General features: G+C 42.7%; 1 protein-coding gene across 2 annotated transcripts in view; it reads right to left on the reverse strand.

The window, feature by feature from the left end:
- The window catches only part of Kcns3 (potassium voltage-gated channel modifier subfamily S member 3), a 47,171-nt gene that overhangs the window by 18,167 nt on the left and 6,333 nt on the right, over nt 1-22,671 (reverse strand). Inside the window, exon 2 of one of the 2 annotated variants that reach the window (XM_027424637.2) lies at nt 7,365-7,466. The exons of the other annotated variant lie outside the window; for it this stretch is intronic. The gene's annotated coding sequence lies outside the window, so the exon portion shown is untranslated. The remainder of the gene's footprint in view (nt 1-7,364; nt 7,467-22,671) is intronic. 2 annotated transcript variants of the gene reach the window in all.

The raw sequence follows: 22,671 nt of genomic DNA on the forward strand, positions 1-22,671 counted from the left end.
CTTCTATATATGCCTACTGAGGTTGTCAGTGTTGATCTGTTCAAACAAAGGGATCATCGGTGGTTTAGCACTGAACAGGTTTCTGACTTTGTGATTCATCCCAATCCTGGCAAAAATCCATCATGCTCCCTCAAGGCCTGATTCTCTCTACCGAATTCCTCTTTTCACAACAACTGAATTATCTTTGCCATTTCCTCCAGCCTGGCTATATTTCCTGGTGAGTTCACTACAGCATTCAGAAGCCATACACAATGACAACCTCCATTATTGAGGGGAAAAGGTGAAGAGTAAGTGACATAATAGATGCTTCCATCATCCAGACACTTGACATGCAATCTTGGAACTGAAGCCCAAGGAAAGGAAATGGATTGCAAACAATACACAGTATTGGCTATAGCTTCCCTGGCCCTAACTGTATGGAGTCACCTCTAAAACTGCAAAATTGTGACTGGTAAATCAAAGCAGATACTCCTTATGCCATTGCAGTACTGGCCTGTGTCCTCTGAATCCACACACAAGTCTATATGTCCCCATCACTGCCACACCACATTCTTGAGCGTCATCTAGACTAAGAAAGCCACCAGTTAGGTACAGTGTCCCACTAGCAATCTTCATATTAATTATCCCTGTCATACAGTGGTGCATGACACATTTTGTTCAAACCAATTCCTCTCTCACAAGCCAATAAAATTAAAGAGTAAATTAGAGGAAAAAATCAATATAGATAATGAAAGGCAGCTGGTCAGAGGCAGAGGAGGAAACTGGGAAGGACAAAATGGCTGCCAAGACCTATCCTAGCACAGGAAATACAAATAAAATTCTCTTATCCTGGGCAGTCAGCCCATTCTGCCCCAACAGTAGAGCATCTCCAGGCCAGTTCAAAAGTCAAAGGCCAAACCCTCAGAGGTTCTTTATTCTTAAACACTTCCAAAACCTCCCTTGCATTGACTCCAGGCTCCAGAGGCATTTCCTGGTGAAAAGAGTCCCAGGCACCTTACCAACAGGTAACACATGAGCTAAAAGCCAATATAATCTCTACCCTTGTGATTTATCAATGCATAGAACTTAGTGAAGTGGAAAGAGGCTTCTTTACAGATTTCTGTGAGTTTTGATTTAAGTCCATGTCTCAGTTAGGGTTTCTGTTCCTGTGATGAAACACCATGACCATGAGCCATTTGGGGAGGAAAGGGTTTATCTGGCTTATTATACTTGCACATCATAATCTATCCCTGAAGGAAGTCAGGACAGGAATTAAAACAGAGCAGGAGCTGATGCAGAGGCCATGGAGGGGAGGTGCTTACTGGCTCGCTCATCATGGCTTGCTCAGCCTGCTTTCTTTAGAATCCAGTACCACCAGCATAGGGATGACACCACTCTCAGTGGGCTGCCCTCCCCCACACACACACACATCAATCACTAATTAAGAAAATGCCAGCCGGGCATTGGTGGTGCACGCCTTTAATCCCAGCACTCGGGAGGCAGAGGCAGGCAGATCTCTGTGAGTTCGAGGCCAGCCTGGTCTACAGTGCAAGTGCCAGGATAGGCTCCAAAGCTACACAGAGAAACCCTATCTCGAAAAACCATAAGAAAAAAGAAAAGAAAATGCCCTACAGCTGGATTTTATTGAGGCATTGTCAGTTTTCCTCCTTTCAGATGCCTCTAGCTTGTGTCAAGTTAACATTAAACTAGCCGGCAGAGTTTGATCAGTTTTTTGATACCAGAAAATGAGTTTCTCAAGTTACACAGCTGGCTTTGATCTGGGATGAGGACCCTAGGAAATGGTACCCACAACAAAGGTCCAAACAATTTCCCTGGAGATATCTTGTTCTTACAAACTTCCATAGTAGATGTCTCTACCTTGGAACTGCTGCTACCACAGGACAGGGTGAATGTTTCTTGTGGGAGTGCCCCAGATTGCAGGATGTTTAGTAGTATTGATAGGCCCTACCTACACCAAGGTTATGATAATCGGAAATCTTTCCAGAGCTGGAAAAATATCTTAGCAGCTAAAGGCACTTGTCAGCAAGGCCAACGACCTGAGTTCAATTCCTGGGAACCACATAAGAAGGAGGGAACCAGTTCCCACAAGTTGTCTTCTGACCATGGCAAGCACACCATGGCATATGCATGTACACATGTATACACACACACACACACACAGAGAGAGAGAGAGAGAGAGAGAGAGAGAGAGAGAGAGAGAGAGAGAGAGAGAATGTCAAGTGTTCTGCTTAGGAAGCAAAATTACCTCCAGTTGAGACCAAAACTCTATAAATGAAGTAAAGTCCAGACCCCTGTTTGCGAGTGGGCATGCAGTGATGCTTCCCTGAGGACAGGACCCAGGGACTGTCCTCCAATACTTATTCCTTTAGAATCAGTCATTTCATGCCACAATGTCAGTCAACAAAAACTTTAAAAATAAGGAAAGATAAGAGCAACTTTAGGGGCTGGGAAGGTGGCTTGGCAGGTAACGTACTTGCCGCATAAGCTTGAGGGGCTGAGTCTGGATACCAAACATATACAGAAAAGCCAGTCACAAATAGCATATACCTAGAATCCCAGCCATGGGGAGGCAGAGAGAGGTAGATTCCTGGAGGTCATAGGCCAGCCAGCCTAGTCAAATAGGTGAGCTCCCAGGTTCAGTGAGAGACCCAATCTCAGAAAAATAAGGTAGTGACACCAGCCAGGGTCTGTGAGTTGATGTCTGTGGCTCCCATTACCACTGAGGACCATGTGGATACCTGTGGCTCCTGTTACCACCAAGGGGCTACGTGGATACCAGAGGTCTGGTCAGACACCTGAGACCATGTTGGTGTCCTAGGGTCATGCTGCTGCCAGGACATACTGATCTGGGTGGCCAGCACTGCCACCAGGATCACAGTGATATCGTGGCCTGAGCTGCAGCCAAGGGCCACGTGTGTGCCTGTGGTCCTGTTGCACCTGGGGTCTGTGTTGATCTCCGTGGCCCATGTTACTACAGGGGACGACAGAAACCATGTGTGTTGAAATGTTGAAATCATAGGGCCGTGCTGAGCTGGCACTCCCCTTAATGGCCCTGGAAAAGCTGCCCTTTCCCTCACTGGCCACTGCAGCAGAAGAGCTAGCCCCACCCCTCACCACAGGAATGGGAGTGCTGACTCTGATAGCATGGATGTAGAAGAGGTGGCTCCGCCTCTGGGAGTACGGTCCCAGCAGCCTGTTATGAGCAAATCAGCTACCACCCAGACCCACATTCGAGGCAAGTCATAGATGGGGGTAAATGTTGGGGTGTGACTTTCGGGAGCATGTGAAGGGACTGGCCCTGTGGAACCACAGCCACAGAATCTCCATTAACTCAGGGCTACAGCAGGATATCCAAGAGAAGTTTGGGTAAGGATCCAGCATTGATGGTGTACAAGAAGCCAAAGGCCTTGAACCTGACCAACAATACATTACTTGCAATGAACATTTGCAAGTAAAGCACAACACACTGCAGCTCCCAGTGCCACTAAGTCAGTGAAGAGGTGTTGGAGAGGTGGAAAAGATGGAGGAGCAAAACGTGTTTCTTGTTTTTTTGCTTTGTTTTGTTTTTAATTATTTTTTATTTTCTTTAGGGGGATGCTATACGGGTGAGGGGCAGATACAGAGGGACTGGGAAATGAGCAGGATTGCAGTACGTGATGTGAAATTCCAAAACTGATTAGTTTTAAAATGTTTTTAAAAAATATGTTTAAAAAAAAATAAGGTGAACCGGGTGGTGGTGGCACACACCTTTAATCCCAGTGCTCAGGAGGCAGAAGCAGGCGGATCTCTGTGAGTTCGAGACCAGTCTGGTCTACAACAGCTAGTTTCAGGACAGCCTCCAAAGCCACAGAGAAACCCTGTCTAAAAAAACCCAAAATAATAATAATAATAATAATAATAATAATAATAATAATAATAACAATAACAATAATGTGGTGAATTGTTAAGAATAGCATCTAACATTGACTTCCACCCTCTATCATGCATTCACACAAATGCTCATGGACCCACACAAGACAAACATATACATATGTATACATGTACATACACATACACACACAGAAGGATGTACATACACATATAACAAACATACACATCACAAAGCAAATCTAACCTTCTGTTAACTCCCAAAGTTTGTTTCATGGAACCTGAGTATAGGGACAGAGGTTTTTCTCTATGAGAGCCTGCCTTGTGTTCCCTAGGATGATATACCATGCACATATATTCATATGGTTTCAAGTATATATACTTCTGTAATAATACTGCTCCTGCTGAATATATCCATTCTTGGCCAAAGCTCTCCCCCTGCAGAAACACAATGACTCTCTTAGAGGGGAAAAATTTCAAATGCATGTCAGTTTTGTGGCCTTGCCACTGCTCATCAATCACATATCAATTCTTAATAAAACCTGAGGGTAATAAAATTATAGGAATAATAATGGAAGATGAAATTCTATCCGGCCTGTGTCTTGCTTAACTAATGAGAATTTTCATCCAGTGTTTTGCTCCAATAATATTAAAATATCACAATCAGCCTTCCATAATTGGATTTACTATGCTAGGAGAATTGTATTGATATTTAAATCCTATAATCCAAAGCCATCAGAAGCATACACCTTCCAGTCGATGCTGACAGTGGATTACCACTAATATGCCTCAACTACATACTTCCTCCAAATTATCAAATTTCAACAAGTACCTTAATATGAAAAAACCCTTGAATTAACATGATTTTTTAAAAACTTCAATTGGCCCCGGAAGGAAAATGAAAGCTTCTCAGGTTCTAATATAGTCAAGGATTAAAAATAAATTTATAGGCATTCTGGTTTTCAGTGAGTAGCCTGGCTAGTACTTCCTAAAGCGAAGTCTCTAAATTGTATTTGAGAGATCAGTCTGAGATCTGTTTCTCTCGTGAGTATGTGGAATAAGTAAATGTGAAAGCATCTCCAGCAATCCCTCAGGCCCGGAGCATTCGTAACTAAACACCACCCTCCTCTCCTCTGGTTCTGTTTCCAGACAACCTCCCCTGTGGGACAGAAGAGCAGCAGGCACACAGCTGAGTCACCTCCCAAGACAACCTGTGACACAAAAGCAGAGACAACCAGGCCAGAAGCTGCCTGGGGAGGTGTGCCCACCTAGGTAACAGCATCACACAGCCACTGACCCCGTCAGTCACCCCTGAGTATCAATAGGGCTCTCAAGTCACTCTGAGTGGTCCATGTGACTGCCACTCTTCCACTGTCCCCAGGAAGGAACTCTCCAGGCTTGATGTAACCACCCTCGCCCAGGGTAGCTGAAGAAAAAGGCTCCCACTGCAGGCAGGAAGGTAAAGCGGCCCAATTGGGGGCCTGAGATCTTGCACATCCTAATCCTAGCCTGATTCTCTCCCTTTCTGTGATATGAATGCAAACCACTGCACTGAAAACACTGGCGAGCTGAGGAAGGAAAAGCCAGCTGCTTTGCAGGGTGTGGGGGGAATAGTTTAACACAAGGGTAACAGCAGTGTGCAAACTGACTGGAGGAAACCTTTCCCTAAGGGTATCGCAGCCAGAAGGCCCACCATTCACATTTCCAACAGTATCCTGAGGAAATAAATCCTCAGAGTGTTAAAGATGCATGTAGGAAGATGTCCAAGGCATCGTTAATTATTCATAACTTTATGCCAAGAGCCTAATGTCCATCAATGGGGAGACCCTACCGCCTGGAAATAGCCACAGAGTGGAGCCCTCTGCACCAGTTAAATTCACTGAGAGAAGCGTAGTAGCCTCTGGAATCAGGTGGGCCCTGCTCTATGGTCTTCCATTCTGGGCTCATTTAATCTCTCCCATGTCCCTGTCTTGGTTTTGAGTTTCAGTTTCTTGGTTTCCTAAGACTGGATCTCAGTATCAAACTTTGGCTAGTCTTCAGCCCATTCTGAATTCTAATCTGGCCTTGAGCTTTTTTTCTTTTTTCTTTTCTTCTTTTATTAGTTCAAATCAGGAACAAGCTTGCTTCACATGTCAATCCCTTCTCCCTTCCCCTCCCCACCCCCCCAACATCCCACCTGCCCCTAGCCATCCCCCCTCCACTCCCCAGGCAGAATAAGCCCTCAAAAGGGGCTCCCCAAAGTCTACCACATCATCCTGGGCCAGGCCTAGGCCCTTCCCCATGTGTCCACTGGCCTTGAGCTTTAATGTTCTTCTCTAGATGAAGTTTCTGTCCCACCTGGTCCCACAGCCATTTAGTCCAAAATAAACACACGGAGACTTATATTAATTGTAAACTGTTTGGCTGAAAGCTTAGGCTTCTTACTGGCTAGCTCTCTCTTAATTATTAACCCATTTCTATTGATCTAAGTATCTCCACGTAGTCTTGGTTTACAGGAGACTTCCTGGAATTCTGTCTTCCTAGTAGCTATATGGCGTCTCCCTGGCGGTTCCTCTCTGCCTCCCTCTCCCCAGCATTCTCCTAGTCTGGTAGCCCTGCCTATACGTCCTGCCTGGCTACTGGCCAGTCAGCATTTATTCATCAACCAATTAGAGAAATATATATTCCCAGCATACAGAACATTCCCCAGCTTTCCTCTCCTCCCTCAACCTCCCGAATACTGGCGTTACAGGTATATAGGCACCAAGACAAAAGGCCAACGAGGAGTAGGGGTTTTGCATTCATTTTACAGATAGGGAAACTAGAGAACACGTACGTTATTAACTCTTCGGAGTCAGTGACTACTTTTAAAAAAAATGGGGGTGGGGGTGGTCTCATGAAGGCTGGCCTCAAACTCACTGTCAAGCTTCCAACTTCTGATCCTCCTGGCCTGCACTAGATAGAGTGCTGCTGTTACAGACATGCACTACCACACCCAACTTATCACTTGCTGTGAATTGAACCCAGGGCTTGTGCTTGCTGGAAAATCACTTTGCCAACTGAGCTACACACCCACCCAGCCCAAGAGTCAACAACTACTCCATCATGTCTCCATGATTTGAACTCAAGCAAAGCTCTAAAGTCATTCTCCTAACCACTAACACAATAGGCCTAGTCAGAAAAGTAAGACAATTGTGATACACTGTATAGCAAGGCCCTGCTTTGTAAAATATGCCTGAGTTGATTATAGAGTGAAAAAGAAATCTTTGATAACATACACCAAAATGATGTGTGCATTTTTTCTGGGTGATAGAATTTGGCATGATTCTCGCTTTTGACTCTGCATTTGTCAATATTGTGTAAATTTCTTGAAGTGTGTTAAGTCTTATAAAATACTTGGGAAACAGTTACATCAACATGGAAAATATAAAAGGGCATAAGCAGCCTTGGTTGGTAGTTGAGCAGGAAAGGAAAGAGACACAGACAGGAGGGGGATTTATAGCATGAGGGGAACTTACAGACTTGCCAGTGGTAGAATCTTCAGCTGGGGTATCCCTGTGTCCTGAGCAGAATTTCAAGCTGCTTTAATTCATGTAAAACTGCTTTATCCCAAGGGCTACCTGGGAAGAGAGAGAGCAAAAGGCAGTGTAGAGCTTGCCCTCGGAGCTTATAGGAGTAAATTACAAAGCAAACAGGTAAATAAGGAACTGAGTAGAAGGTAGGTGCCAGTCATTTCAGAGGGCGGGATAGTCCCTGCTAGAGGAGGATAGGAGTACTGGAGCCAAACCTTGAGGAGCACAGAAGGTATGATCAAAGGACACAGAATGGAAGGCAGCTCCACATGGAAGAGGAAGCTCATGCCAAATAAGGGAAGAGGATAGACCGGATGGGTAGGAAGAACAGGAAAGCATGGAGTTCAACCATAATGGAGCCATAAACTCAGAACACAGGTTTTCCTCTTAAAATGTCCAAAGCACTCCACCTGTGTGGGTCAACCCCTTCCTGAGCTAGGATGAGGGATGTCCCAGGGAGAGGGAACTGGGTTACCAGTAGCCATACAGACTTCTCTGAAACAAGAAGTCCATAGTGCACACCTCCAGAAACTTCTATCCATAAGAATCAAGTCCGAAATGGAAAAAAAAAAAATCTCCAGGCATAAGTGCTGTTCCTTGGATGTCCAGAGTAGAAAGTGCCCCTTGGGCACCTCAGTCCACAGGAATTCCTGGGATTTGAGACAGCTAATAGCGAATTCTAGGAGAGCCATCAAAAATGCATGCAGGAACAAAAACACGAACTAGCTTCAGTAATTCATCCCTCTTTTCATAGTCTCCTCTCGCCACAAAAGGCAGCACAGGGGGCTGCAGAAGAATTTTAGACAAGGTATATCCTGACTTTTACTAGCACCAACTGAAACCGAGTAATTCCTTCCATTAAAACAGGCTTGGGGTAGTATTAACAATATGGCAACTGCAACAATGGACACTCTGGATAATCCGCAGCCCCATAGGAGTTACTGCAGGCTCCACAAAATACCACTTAGGCTCATAATTACTTTGAACTCCCAGTAATTACATACCTACTCCTAAGTCTTTTATAATGATTTCATAAAGAAGCACATATATTGCTCAACCATAAATCAGTTTTAGTATTTTGATAAATGCATTTCAATAGGCTGGGAGTTCCTTTATATCCTGTGGCTTTTCTGTTTTGCATTTTGTTTTGCATTTTAAAACACTGTTCTGGAAAATGGTCCATTGCTTCCCCTATGGCTACAAGGGCCCATGGCACACACACAAAAAAAAAAAAAAAAAGCCTGTGACTCTGATTAGTAAGTTACATCTTATTGCTCTTGTGTCAACCTCCATTGCTTCTATCTTAGAGTTTAAGTTGTTCTCTTTGTTTGCTAGCTCCTCAAACTCTTACCACAAGGCTCTTCCTGACCATCCTTATTCACACCAGTGAGGTGTGTGCCTGCCTCAGGGCCTTTGCACTTGCTGGTCTCTCCCAGAAAGCTCTAGTCTCAGGTAGTACAATCTACACTTGCTTCCCCACTTCCTTCAGATTACAAGTTCAATGACGTGACCTTTGATGGGACTTCTTTAGCTTATCCAATCTAAAATGTCACTAAATAGGGCTGGAGAGATGACCCAGGGGTTAAGGGCACCGGCTATTCTTCCAGAAGACCCAGGTTTAATTCCCAGCACCCACATGGCAGTTCACAACCATGTGTAACTCCATCCAGCTTCAGAGGATCCAACGCTCTGTTCTGGTATCCTTGGGTATCAGACACAAACATGGTAAACAGACACACACACGGGCAAAACACCCATATACACATACAAAAATATTTTTTTAAGTTATAAAATAGATAAATAAATAAAAATAAAATAAAACATCACTATCTTCTCAAATTTCTATTTCCCTCATTTTTGACTTATATTGACTTATTTTTAATCATTAGCATTTGTCACTCCTCAAAATATTCTTAGAAATCAGGCTGGCTAGATGGTTCAATATGTAAAGGTGCCTACCACCAAACCTAAAAACCTGAATTTGATCCCTGGAACCCATGTTGTAGAAAAAAAGAACCAATTCCCACAAATTGTCCTCTGATCTCCATGACACAACCCATGGCACACATGTGTGGGTGTGTGTCAAATGCATATACACTCACACACACACACTAAATAATTAAAAATGTAATTAAAAGGTATAATACACATACATACACATAGAAACATGTTTTCTATTTCTGATCCTCCTGGCCTTTATCTTGTTCATTAGAATTCTTAGTCTCCTGTACCCAACACAATACAAGTGCCTACACCCTCACCTGACACATAATAGTTTCTGAAAAATTATTTGCTGAACCCAGTGACAAAAATTTTTGGTTAACTGGCACTTTTCACACAGCTTGGCCATAAGCTACTGCCATTCCACGTTAAATTTTAAAGTGCTCTTGCCCATTAAGTTAAATGAGAGAAAAGAAGAAAAACAAATCACCACCAATGTACTTTTGAAATTACACACACACACACACACACACACACACACACACACACACACACACACTGAATCAAGTGTATTGTAAAATAAATACAAGCAAGTAAATGAAAAATCAGTACTAGAGAATAAAATCAATAAAAACACACTGGGCATTCTGTAGTCTGAGTGAAACTGGTTGATAAAATCATCACACAGAATCCACCTGGCACATGTTGAATGGAAATGAGCAATGCTTAGATTCGTGGCTCTGATAATAAATCACCACATGGCCACGACTTCATATAACCTACAGATGATGAAAATGTAGGACAGCATTTTGAGGCACACCACAGTGAAGCAGCAATGCCATGGGACGATCCAACACAGCAGAGCTGGCATCACAGGAACCCAAGAGCACTTCATCCCATTCTGTCTCCAGAAGGGTTTTGTTTTAATAGCAACAACTGCTTCTCTTGGAATAACTCACAAAACCTCACTAAGACTGGATTCCTCCAATTTTCTTTAAAAAAAAAAAAAAAATGTAGTCAAGGGCTGGGGTTGTGGTTCAGGGTGGACTGCTAGTCTAGCATTCACAGGGGCCTGGATTCAGTCCTCCACATACCACACACACAAAAACTTGTAAGTCAAGGATATATCAAGTACTAAGTGACATCAATTGCATAACTCTTGATGAAAGATGTTCTCAAGTCCTTCAGATATGAAACACACACACACACACTAAAACCTCCCTGACAGCCTCACAGTAACACAGCTGTGTGGCTATGTGTCTACGTGTGTGTGTGTGTGTGTGTGTGTGTGTGTGTGTGTGTGTGTGTGTGTGTGTATGGTCAGAAGTCAACTTTGGGTATTTTCTTCAGTCACTGTCTGTCTTGTGTTTTGTGGCAGGGTGTCTTATTAAACAGGAACGCAACAATTCAGCTAGGCCTGCTGGCTAGTAAACACCAGAATCTGCTGTCTCCACCTCCCCGATGCTGGAATTACAAGTGTGCACCACCATGCCCACCATTTTTATACATGGGTTCTGGAATTTGAACCTATGTTCTCCTGCTTGCTTAGCAAACATTTTACCAACTAAACCATGCCCCAAGCTCCACAACACAGCTCTCTGAAGTTATTTTCTATAATCTCCTTCTCTCTTTTCCTGCCATTCCAAACATGTTTTTGCTGAGGGCATCTCCAAGTAGCCAAACCCTGAGCCAGTGTACATGGTGTACAGGACAGTGGCATTTGTTACTCTGGATCTCCCTAGGCCCTGCTATTCCCTATCACTAACACCATTCTGAACTGTCCTTCCCACTTCTCTAATGACACTTATAAGCAAGTCTCTAGGAAAGTCTACTTCCTCTGCTCAAATTTTAAATCTAAGACTACAAATTAAGTACTTTCAGGGACCAAGCAGATGTCCAAGGTAAGAGGAGGAGGCTCCCTGGCCACTGTGAGAAGCAGGCTATGCTAGCCCATCCAAAACGCTGAGCTCATTCCAGCTTATCACTGTCTCTCATCCATGGGTCTCAGGAAGTCACATTATCCAATTTGTTAGAAACACTCACAAATTTTATTTTTTACAATTTTTTTTAAACATTGGAAACTATTGTTGCCCATTCTTTAAGATTGCGTGAGTCAAACCAAAGATATCCAAGGCCTGGAAACAACCTCCAGACCACCACATTGTCTTCTCTACACACTAGTCATTCCCAATGACCCTTTTCTGTACCCCCCCCCCCCCCATTCTTCTCCCTGGCCAGTTTTATCTAACTCCCATCTAGAGACAGAATGTAGATTTATAGCCTCTGCATTATCTCTCTGTCTGTGTCTCTTTCTCTCTCTGTCTCTGTCTCCTGTCTCTCTGTCTCTCTCTCTCTGTCTCTCCCTCTTTGTCTGTCTCTCTCTCTCCCTCTTTTCCTCCCTCCTCCCTTTCCCCGTTTTCTCCTCCCCACTCGCTCTCACACAACACACATTCTGAACCTCTGAAATGCTCTATTGCCCTTCTCTATTTGAATAACCTACTGGGCCTTACACACATCCAGATCTTCCATGGGTTCTCTACTCTCACCACACCTGAATCTCAATTTAGACATTCAGAAATCATGCTGGCTAGATGATGATCCACATCATCATCCACACCACTGACACGGAGCCAATGCCAAGGATAAGCACAGTCATGTTCCCAGAATCTCTCACATCTCCACCCTTCTCTGACCCTCCTGCCTCTGCTTTCCCTCAGATATTCTGTATCTTTCTGCTGGATGACCACAGTAGACTCCGACTGTGCCCCTTGCCTTCTGCCCATCTTCCTTCCTCACCCCCAAGTTGAAACCAGGGTTGGATTTTGTTACAGCCACACACAGTAGGCTCTTCATCCTTCAGGATGAACACGAGATCCAAAATGTTTAAGGGGAAATGCACCTTCCCCACCCAGTGGGTAAGTGGTATTGGAAAAACTGGCTAAGCTATCTTGGCCTCAGTTTCTTGATTCTTAAAGTACAGGTACAGAATGAACACCAACCATAGCTCACGTAGAACAGCTAGGAAGACAAAAGAGGTGATAGACGTAGAGTCCTCTGTGCTTGCAACATAATAAATGATCAGCACAATGCTAGACATTGTCATCATTCTTCACCCATCGTCCATACCTGCCACAACACAGCTCATACCCTAGGACTAAGGAAGAACTGCTTGGAAATTTGCCAAAACTCCTCCACTTCTAAGAACTCCAGGTCTCCACACTTGCTTTGTCTGCTCAAAGTGACCTCCAACACTCAGCTCCATCCTGTTCTCCCTGACATCAGGCTCCTCCCCTACCCCAAAACCATGCCTGCTTCACCCCTGCAACCACCAGCCCTTGTCTCCTGGTCAGAGTATTTATTTAATCTACTCTCCATAACAAAATAATCTGTTTACTGTTGCCACCCTGCATTGGAAACTTTGCAAAGGTGAGGGGGTCTCATTTTTCTTAATCTTTGTATCCTTAATGCCCAACAAGACATAATTAACGTATGAATAAATTAATGGCCCATTTGAATTCCTAGATCATACCAGAAAGGCAGGCATACCCATGTATGGTTCACCACTCACTGATGGATAGGGAAACTGAGGTTCAAAATGGTGTGTTCAGGAGCTAGAGAATGCTTCGCTTGGTGTGATGTGTTTACCATATAAACATTAGGGTCTGAGTCTGGTTCCCAGAACCCATGTGAAAATAACAGGCGTAGTGCTGGTAGTGTGGGGTGCTTGTAATCCCATCACCGGGAAGTAGAAACGAGTGGATGCAGGGGGCTTGTCAGCCACACAGTTGGTGAATTCCAGGCCAGTAAGAAACTCTGTGTCAAAAACAAAGGTAGTCAGTGCCTGAGGAATGATGCTCAAGAGTGACCTCCACACATGTGCACATACACCTTCATACAACTGTGCACACACACAAATAGACATGCACACATACATTCACACACAGAGCAGAGTGAGGCCAGAGTCCACTGAAGCCTATGCACAGGGAAATGAGTACAAAGAAACATCTCTTGCTGATGACGCTAACCCAAACCCCAACCCTAAACCTAACTTTATATACCAGGCTCTTGTCCCTAAACAAACCAACTTTATCCGCCTAAATGAGCATGGGAATAATATGCAGGACTTTTTATCACTATACACTGTATGAGAAGCTACAAAACATCTACAAAGTACAGGGTCAACAAAGAGAACTGCTGTGTTACCTCAATAAACTAGTGCAGGTAGCCTTTAGGCAGGGCCTGTCACTGACCAGTTCTTCTTAAGGCCTATGTATACACTGTTTACTTTGTGCCCAGCACTGTATGAATTGCTTTGCAGATGCTGTGTTATGCAAGATAAATGTTATTATCGTGATCCTCATTCTGAGAATGAGGAAACCAGAGGCTGAAAAGCACCCCAACCAGAAGAGACAGGGATTTGATTCAAAGCTAGGAGCAAGGTGCTGTAACCATTCTACTGCCATGTGAATACCACTCTGCTGCTTCCTAGCAGTGTGACTTGAAGTTTCCATAGATAAACAGACAGACAGATGAGTCTTAGTTAGGGTTTCTACTGATGAGAGGAAACATCAAGACCAAAAAGCAAATTGGGAGTAAAGGGTTCATATGGCTTCCATTCTATAGCCCTGTTGATCATCGAAGGAAGTCAGGACAGGAACTCAAACTCTGAAGGCAGGAGTTGATGCAGAAGCCATGGAGGGTGCTGCTTACTGGCTTGCTTTCTCTGGCTTTCTCAGCTTCCTTTCTTATAGAACCCAGGACCACCAGCCCAGGGATGGTACCACCCACAATGGGATGGGCCCTCCCCCATCAATTACTAATTCAGAAAATGTCTTACAGCTAGATCTCATGGAAGAAGAGTCTCAACTCAGGCTCCTTCCTCTCTGATGACTCTAACTTATGTCAAGTCACCAAAGACTAGCTAGCACATATGGATAGATGATAGATAGATATAGATAGATAGATAGATAGATAGATAGACAGATAGATAGATGGTAGGTAACAGATAGATACATGATAGATAAGAAGACAGACAATAGATGATTGATTGATAAATAGATAGATGGTAGATAGTAGATAGATAACAGATAAGATAGATGATAGATACATAGATAATAGGTATAGATAGATAATAGATAAGAAGATAGATGATAAGTAAATAGATGGTAGGTAGTGGATATATAGATGATAGATAAGAAGCCAGGCAGGCAGACAGACAGATGGATAGATGGTAGGTAGCAGATATATAGATGATAGATAAGAAATAGATAGATTGATAGATGGTAGATAGCAGATAGATATAGATAAGATAGAAGATCAGATAGGTACGTAGATAGATGATAGATAGACAGACAGATAGATAGATAGATAGATAGATAGATAGATAGATAGATAGATAGATAGATAGATTTGACCCTAGTTACTTCTCTCATTGCTGCAATGAATCTCCTGTACAAGGCTACTTAAGTAAAGAAGGGTTATTTTGCCTTACAGTTTGAAGAGAAGTCCATCATGATGGAGAAGGCACAATGGTATGTGTGAGAGGAAGCAAACTGAGTCCACAGGCATGAAGCAGAGGATGATGAATGCTAGTGCTCAACTTCCTTTCTCCTTCTTTTCCAATCCAAAACCCCAGCCCACTGAATGGTGCCACTCATAGTTAAGATGGGTCCTGCCACCTCATATAGCTTAATCTAGGTCGTCCCTCACATGCATTTCCAGAGGCTGAATTCCTAGATTGGTGGTTCTCAACCTGTAGGCCACGCCCCCTTTAGGAAGTTAAACAACACTTCCACAGGGGTCAACTAAAACCATCAGAAAACACAGATTTTTATATTATGATCCATAACAGTAGCCAAATTACAGTTATGAAGTAGCAAGAAAATAATTTTATGGTTGTAGGTCACTACAACACGAGAAACTATATTAAAGGGTCACAGCATTAAGAAGGTTGAGAATCACTATGTTGTGAAATTGACACTATTAATCATGATAGATAGTTGATGATTAATCATCACAGATAGTAAGTACATAGGTATACAGATAGTTAACAGATCAATAATAAAACATTCTAATACAGACACACAGATATGTGATGGGTGATAGACAACATTAACTATAATAGCACCTACAATCAAGCATGACTAAATAGATTAAAATGAACATTGTATTGATGTCAACATCTGGGTATGCTGTAAAATCTGCATCAACAGTTACTATTTCTTATCACTAAATACTACAAGAACCGGTTGGTGAATGTTTCCGGCTGGAGGCCGATGCTAAGACAGGTAAGCATCTGCAAGGCCAGGCTCCGATGAGGGCTGGTTACTACTGTCACAGGTCCTGGGATGAAACCTTGAAGTTGGAACTCCTGACCTACTTCTGACTTGCAACACCTAACTTACTTGAGATCTTTCTCGGCCTGACTCCTGAGCTAAATTGTTGGGACTCACTTTACCCTAAATTTAGGGAGATCAGCAGTGGGTCTCTCCGAGCACTTCTCTAAAGAGAAGATAGTTCCACGGAGGCCCAAGGAGAAACGTGTCGATACTCATCTACTTATTCAGTGGATCAGGTCTTGCCGAAAGTGCAGACCTAGGAGTAGCATACCGTGTTGTCCTAGGCAGGTGCTTGAGCACTGTCATTTAAGTGTGCAGGGTTGCTACTGCGAAGTCAGGATACAGGAGATATATTTGTCCTTGAAATGGCAAACCTACAAAGAAGCATCCCATCTCATCCTCTCTTTAAAATCCCCACCACTTGTTTTTATTATTATAATTTTAGACAGTCTCACTATATAACCCTATCTGCCCTGGAACTCATTGTAGATCAGGCTGGCCTTGAACTCACTGAAATCCACTTGCTTCTATCTCCCAAGGGCTGGGATTAAAGGCCTATGCTTTCAAACATGACCATACAGATATTTTTCAACTGAAGTTTTAGTAGCAATCCCAAACTTACAGGTTTATGACAGATCTAAAGCTTAAATAGATCAAAACTTCCATAATTTCAACCACCCATTATTATAATGTCCACATACCAAACCAAAATCAGATTTCTTTTTTAATTTATTTATTATGTATACAACATTCTGCTTCCGTGTATATCTGCACACTAGAAGAGGGCACCAGATCTCATTACGGATGGTTGTGAGCCACCATGTCGTTGCTGGGAATTGAACTCAGGACCTCTGAAAGAGCAGTCGGTGCTCTTAACCTCTGAGCCATCTCTCCAGACCCCCAAAATCATATTTTTAAGTGCACAGATGTTTTCAGTGACCTCATATTTCAAAATGTTTTGTCACTTAGTTAACCCAGATTTAATCTATTAGACTAATAGTTAAAAACTCTAGAATCTTGCATTTAAATAAATGAGAATAATGAATTCCTCAAACAACTTCAGTCAGAGAAAGCTGTGTTCCTCCTACAGGTGAATATTAAATCCAAAGGTGGCAGCTACAACTAGCTACTAACCATACAGAAGTCATCGCCACAAAACCAGAAATGCTCTGTAAGTTTGGGAGAGGTTTCTGTTGTTGTATTGTTTTTATAGTATCATTTTGAGTAGTATCGTTTTGTTAAGTTCTGTTTTGGTTTTTGAGAGAAGGTCTCTCTTACATCCCCGACTAACCAGACACTCAGTATGTAACCAAGGCTAGCCTTGATCAATTGATCTTCCTGGCTGTATCTCACAGATGTTGGGATGACCAACAGTGTGCACCACCACAGCTTCAGTATATTATTTTTACATAATTTTTAGAGAATTCCTTTTTAATTTGTTGATTGTTACGTCAGATGTTCAGGAACTAGCATTGCGATTAAACTGTTATGTTGTTCATTGACACATGTACGGTTGTACATAGCATGTTTCTTACCTTAGGTTAAAGGTTTTTGGTGAGATCTCATTCATTCATTCATTCATTCATTCATTCATTCATTCATTCTTTTGCTGGCCTAGAACTCCTGACACTCTGGTGCTGGAACTAGCTCTCCCTCTTGTTGCATGGTGTGACTTTGTGTCATTGATGTTTTATAGTAACCAGTTTGTCTGGGAAGGGGACATCCTTCACAGCAAAAAATAACAAGCAATAAAAACAAATCTAGCTTACCTAGTAAACATGGAAAATTGTCAGGTTAAAAAAAAAAATACTGCAAGAACCCTAAGAGTCATCTAAATGTTAGAACTGGAGTTCTAACAAGGTAAGAGTCTCCCCACATATCTGATGCAAATCTGAAAGGCTGCAGGCAACACAGGAGATGTCCCTGAGGACTAAGCCTGGGGAACAGTAGGGTTGGTCCTCAGGGACCTTGTTTTCTCAGTACATTCCAGGCATCCCTGGCTCCATTTCTGCAAATAATCATCTTGAGTTTCATTCTGCTCCCTTTTAACTCAGTCGAAAGACTAACGTGAGCCTTTAAAATGGTGTGAAATAGGCCTTGAGCATCTCTTACATCCTTTGGGGATCTTGGACAGATGTAACAGGAACTGGTTTTGATGAACCAACACAAACATGTTTTGTTTCGTTTTTGTTTTGTGTTTTTCCAAACAGTTCTGGGATGTTCCTAGAATCAAAGAAGAAGGTGAGGTGTCCCACCTGGAATAAGCAGAAGCCAGGGCCCTCGTGTAAAAGCTGGAAGTCACTTGGTTGATGGAGCGTGTAAGTAGCTAAGCCCATTCCACCTGCCTACCCAATGGCTTCACCATAGGAAAGAACTGGATGTCACTCCATTGATGAGCATGTAACTAGATAAGCCCATACCACCTGCCCACCCAACAGCTATACTAAAGCACAGACAATAAGCTGGCAGCAGGAACTTCCAGTGACACCCCTAGCTGTTACGTGTGTGTGTGTGTGTGTGTGTGTGTGTGTGTGATTTCAGACATCAGGGAACAGAGGCCCCTCTCCAATGTCTCTCAAATCACACCAGTAGTTAAGTGATGTCATCATGTTCTCACTAATGTCCACACCCTCTTGGCATGTGGTCAGAGGGACTTCCCTATACATAAGTCAAGATGTAGCGATATTCTACGCACACCTTCAGGGACGAGCTCGAGCTCACCGGACATCAGTCAAGAACTACTACTTGGTTGGCCTCAGCATCCACCAGCCTGCTTCATGCTCACCCCTTGTTGCAGCCCCAATAAACCATTTACCATACACAGCGATACAAATATTCTCCCGTTGGTTCTAAATTGTTGAACCAACTCCCTCTAATGGGCACCTTCTTTGTAGGTAAAGTTCTGTCTTTAGGAAAACAGATGAAGGGGCTGGAGAGATGGCTCGGCAATCAGAAAAGCAGCCAGTACTTTTCGGGGGTTGATTCCCAGCACCCACAAGGTGGCTCACAAACTTCTATAACCCCAGTTCCAGGGGCTCTGACACTCTCCTCTGGCACACAAGTGTACACGGACATACATACAAGCAAAATAGACAGCAAATTTTAAACTCTGCTAAATAAAAAGAAACCGGCTTAAATGCCACCTCTTTCCCACACTTGCATTGCATTCCCTACTCGCTTCCCCCAACGCACACAGACCCAATGCTAAGAAGGTACCCCTACAAAACTGTAGAGCCCCATTTCCCAGCAATATCCCTGACATTTCATGATATCTATGTCTGATTCACAGCAGACAAGTGGGAGAAGTCTGGTGGAAATATGACTAAATGAATGTTTTACTTTAAAAGAAAAAAAGCGATGGGGGTAGAAGAGATGGCTTGTTCTGCAAGTGCCTATCTCACAAGCATAAGGTCCAGGGTTCAGATCCCAACACACATATAAAAAGATGAACATTAAAAAAAAAAAAAAGATGAACATAGTAGCAATCACCTTTAATTACTGCCCTAAGGAGGTAACAACAAGAGAATCCCTGGAACTCAGAAGCCAGCTTGTCTGGTAGAATCAGTGAACTCCAGGTTCAGTGAGAGACCCTGCCTCAAAATACAGGTGGAGAATAACTGAGGAAGACACCATCATCAATCTCTAGGTCTACATACACACATAACCAACACACTCAAACACACACTCATACAAAAAAAATAACAAAATTAAGATATTAAAAAGAGCTTCCCTGATCAAATTTGAGAGGGGTAGAGAGGGCTTACTCATTGTCCTCCCACCAAACTACCTTTCCTGGGACTCCAGCAAGGTATTTTAAGAAGTCATAATTAGGTACGGCTCACTTTCTGCTGCTATCAAAACACCTGAGATGGAGTAATTTATAAAGAATGGAGATTTCTTTAACTAGTAGTTCTTGAGGTTGGCAAGTCCAAGAGCATGGAGCAACATCCAACGATGCCTTCTGTCTGCATGATAACCCAGCAGGAGCCGCACACAGTGAGCCAGAGTAAGTGTGCAAGGTCACAGCTCTCCCTCTCTCCTTACAAACACACCAATGCCGTCACAGGGTTCCATCCACATGACTTCATCTAATCCTAATAACCTTCCAAAGATCCCCACCCCCCCCCATACCCTGAACTTGTGAATTCCACCCACCCTCTCCACACTCCTAATATTGTTACAGTTATAATTACAAGATGTGAATTTTGAGAGTCATATGCAAGCCATCGTATAAGTTCTTGTTTCTCCATACCCAGTGTGAGCCCTGACATGTTATGGCATTTCCAGAGGGTTTCAGGAAAATGTTTCTTGCTGCTAAACGAAAACAGAGTGTGTTTGCCAAACCATAAATCCTCAGCATATTTACAACGAAATTCTCAGAGGGCCAAGTGTCTTTTGCTGTAGCAAGTTGCCACGGTGACTACTCTATGCAGTGAAAAACAAGTTTCACTTAACTTCTTAAAAGAAACAATAAATTAATATGATGAGTTGTATAGTGCCCACATCTTTATATAAAAAGAAAATGGGAAGAAATGTGTTTATACTTCAAAACATCCACATCCAGGTAGGTGCTGCAAGCCATCCTGGAAGGGTGTCTTAATGCTTTGCCCAGTCAACCAAGACTAACTTTACACTTTATGAATATGAAAAAATTATAAAACAATGAGATCCCCAGGCAATGAAAATTTTTTAAAAAATCTTTTAATTTGACTTATTAAAATTAACTCTCATACCTCCTCTTTTCCAATTCATTTCCTATATGCAGCTACCTCTCTCGGTTTCCCAGTTCTTGAGATGAGGAAGAACAAGACAGAAGAAAGCTAGAAGGCAAAACCGATCTGAAGAGCACTGTGTTCGGCAGCCAACAGGAACATTGGTGGTGCAAGAGCTAAGCTTCAGAAGCCAGCTTTACCCAGTACATTTGTTCAGGTGTCCACTTCCCTCTCGTGCTAACATATTGCAAGAAAACTTCACCACACAGGAAACAGGAATGCATGCTGGACAAACAAAACCCCAGGTGCCCCAGAGTGAAATGTAGTGGCTTTCTTAACCTGATTTGCACAAAGGTTCACGTCTGTGTGCTTCCTACTTAAAATAAATAGGGAAATTCACAACTGCTCTATACTCACCCATCTGAGTAGTTCCTAAAGAAATTCCTGAAGACAGGGTGGTAAAAGCAATGTTCATGAATTTGGATAAAATAGTGCAATACTCTGAGGTTATGTCAAATCAGCTAAACAGTCAACACCCATGAGCACTGTTGTGTCCTTAAAAATCTGTGTTTGTGTCCATGGGTCTGCAGCGTGAGTACATAACCCTCTTCTGGTGGTTCCAATGAGAACTGTCCCCATAGGCTCAAGAATTTGAACACTTGGTAAGCAGTTGGTGGCACTGTTTGGAGAGGCTGTACAGCCTTGTTAAAGGAAGTACATTACTGGGAGTGGGTTTTAAGATTTCATAGTCTTACCCCACTTCCAATTCACTTTCTTTGCATTACGTTTATTGTTCAAAGTGTGATCTGCTTAGTGCTCCACTTGCCAACCCCCACTCTTATGGACTCTCCTTCTGGAACTATAAGCCAAATAAACTCTTTCTTCTGTAAGTTGCTCTTGGTCATGGTACTATATCACAGCAGGAAATAAAAAGTAACTGACACTTTGTCTTACAGGAAAAAGTTATTTCCTCCTTTCTATACCATATAGTACTCACGTCCCAGAATGGAGGATCATTTGCTGAACAGTCTAAAGCTAATGCCTGCATGGATTCTGAGCTCTTCCCACCAAGGGACAGACAAAGGCTAAACGTGTGCTCTGTTGATAAAAACTGACTGATAAAAAGCAATGGCCCTATTAATATTTAGGGCCAGATAATGAAACTGGGTGTATCATGCTTTTCATTTTATCATTCCATATGAAAGGTACTAGCTGATGAGGCAACATGTGTAACACCTTCCAGAATGTAAGTCTAGAAGAGCTGGGAAAAACTCAGTGTTCACCACCAAAAAGACACAGCACACTGACATTCACTCTCAAATCAGCACAAGGTGTCCATGAGCCTGCTTAAAGGGCAAAGTTCTCAAAGCATAGAAAGGAAGTTTCATGAAGCTATGACTTTCCCATCTCAAGACACTTTCTCCCAACAAAGAAAACACTATAATCTAGCCCAGCAACTATTCTTGGAGTATTAAATAGTATTTACCTTTATATTGTACATACACTACAAGTTTCAGAAGATGGTGGCAAAGGATAATGGCATTTGAGGAGATTGTGAGAGGATATGGCGATATTAGTGGTTTTTTATGTTTTGGCAAAGACAGGGGTAAGCTAATAGACATAGATGGATGGATGGATGGATGGGTAGATGTGTGGATAATGGGTAATAGATGGATAATGGACATATAGATAGACAGTTGACAGATGATACAAATAGATGACATTAGTTGATAGAGATGGAAGATAGATAAGAGATGAGGGGTGGATAGAGCCATAATTATGTAGAGATGGGTAGATAGGTAGATTTATGCTAGATAGATGTCAAATAGATAGATGGATGATGAATATTAGGTAGATGCCAGAAATATGGTATATGACAGATAAATAGACAGACAGAAAAATAGACAGGTTGATATGAGACAGAAGATAGATGACAAATTGACACTATCTTATGTGACATTTCCTTTATACTTTTGTCCCAGAAGAGATATATTCTAAAAAAACAAAGAGGCTCAACCACAGAACACAGTCTCATAGGTGTTGATTAGCCAGGTAAAATCTAATCACCAAGGTGATCAGAAGTAACTGTTGTTCATGCACACAGGCGAGTGGCAAGACATTACTACAAATCCATCCATGTCTTCCCCCTGCCCTCCAGATAAGCCACAATACCTTGACCTTGGCTTGAAAGCCACAGCATGATCTAGCTGCTGCCCCACTCTTTGGGTTCCTCCCATTCTCCTTCAACCTCCTCCCAATGCT

This window comes from Cricetulus griseus, chromosome 7, assembly GCF_003668045.3.
Source record: "Cricetulus griseus strain 17A/GY chromosome 7, alternate assembly CriGri-PICRH-1.0, whole genome shotgun sequence".
Taxonomy (NCBI): Eukaryota; Metazoa; Chordata; class Mammalia; order Rodentia; family Cricetidae; genus Cricetulus; species Cricetulus griseus.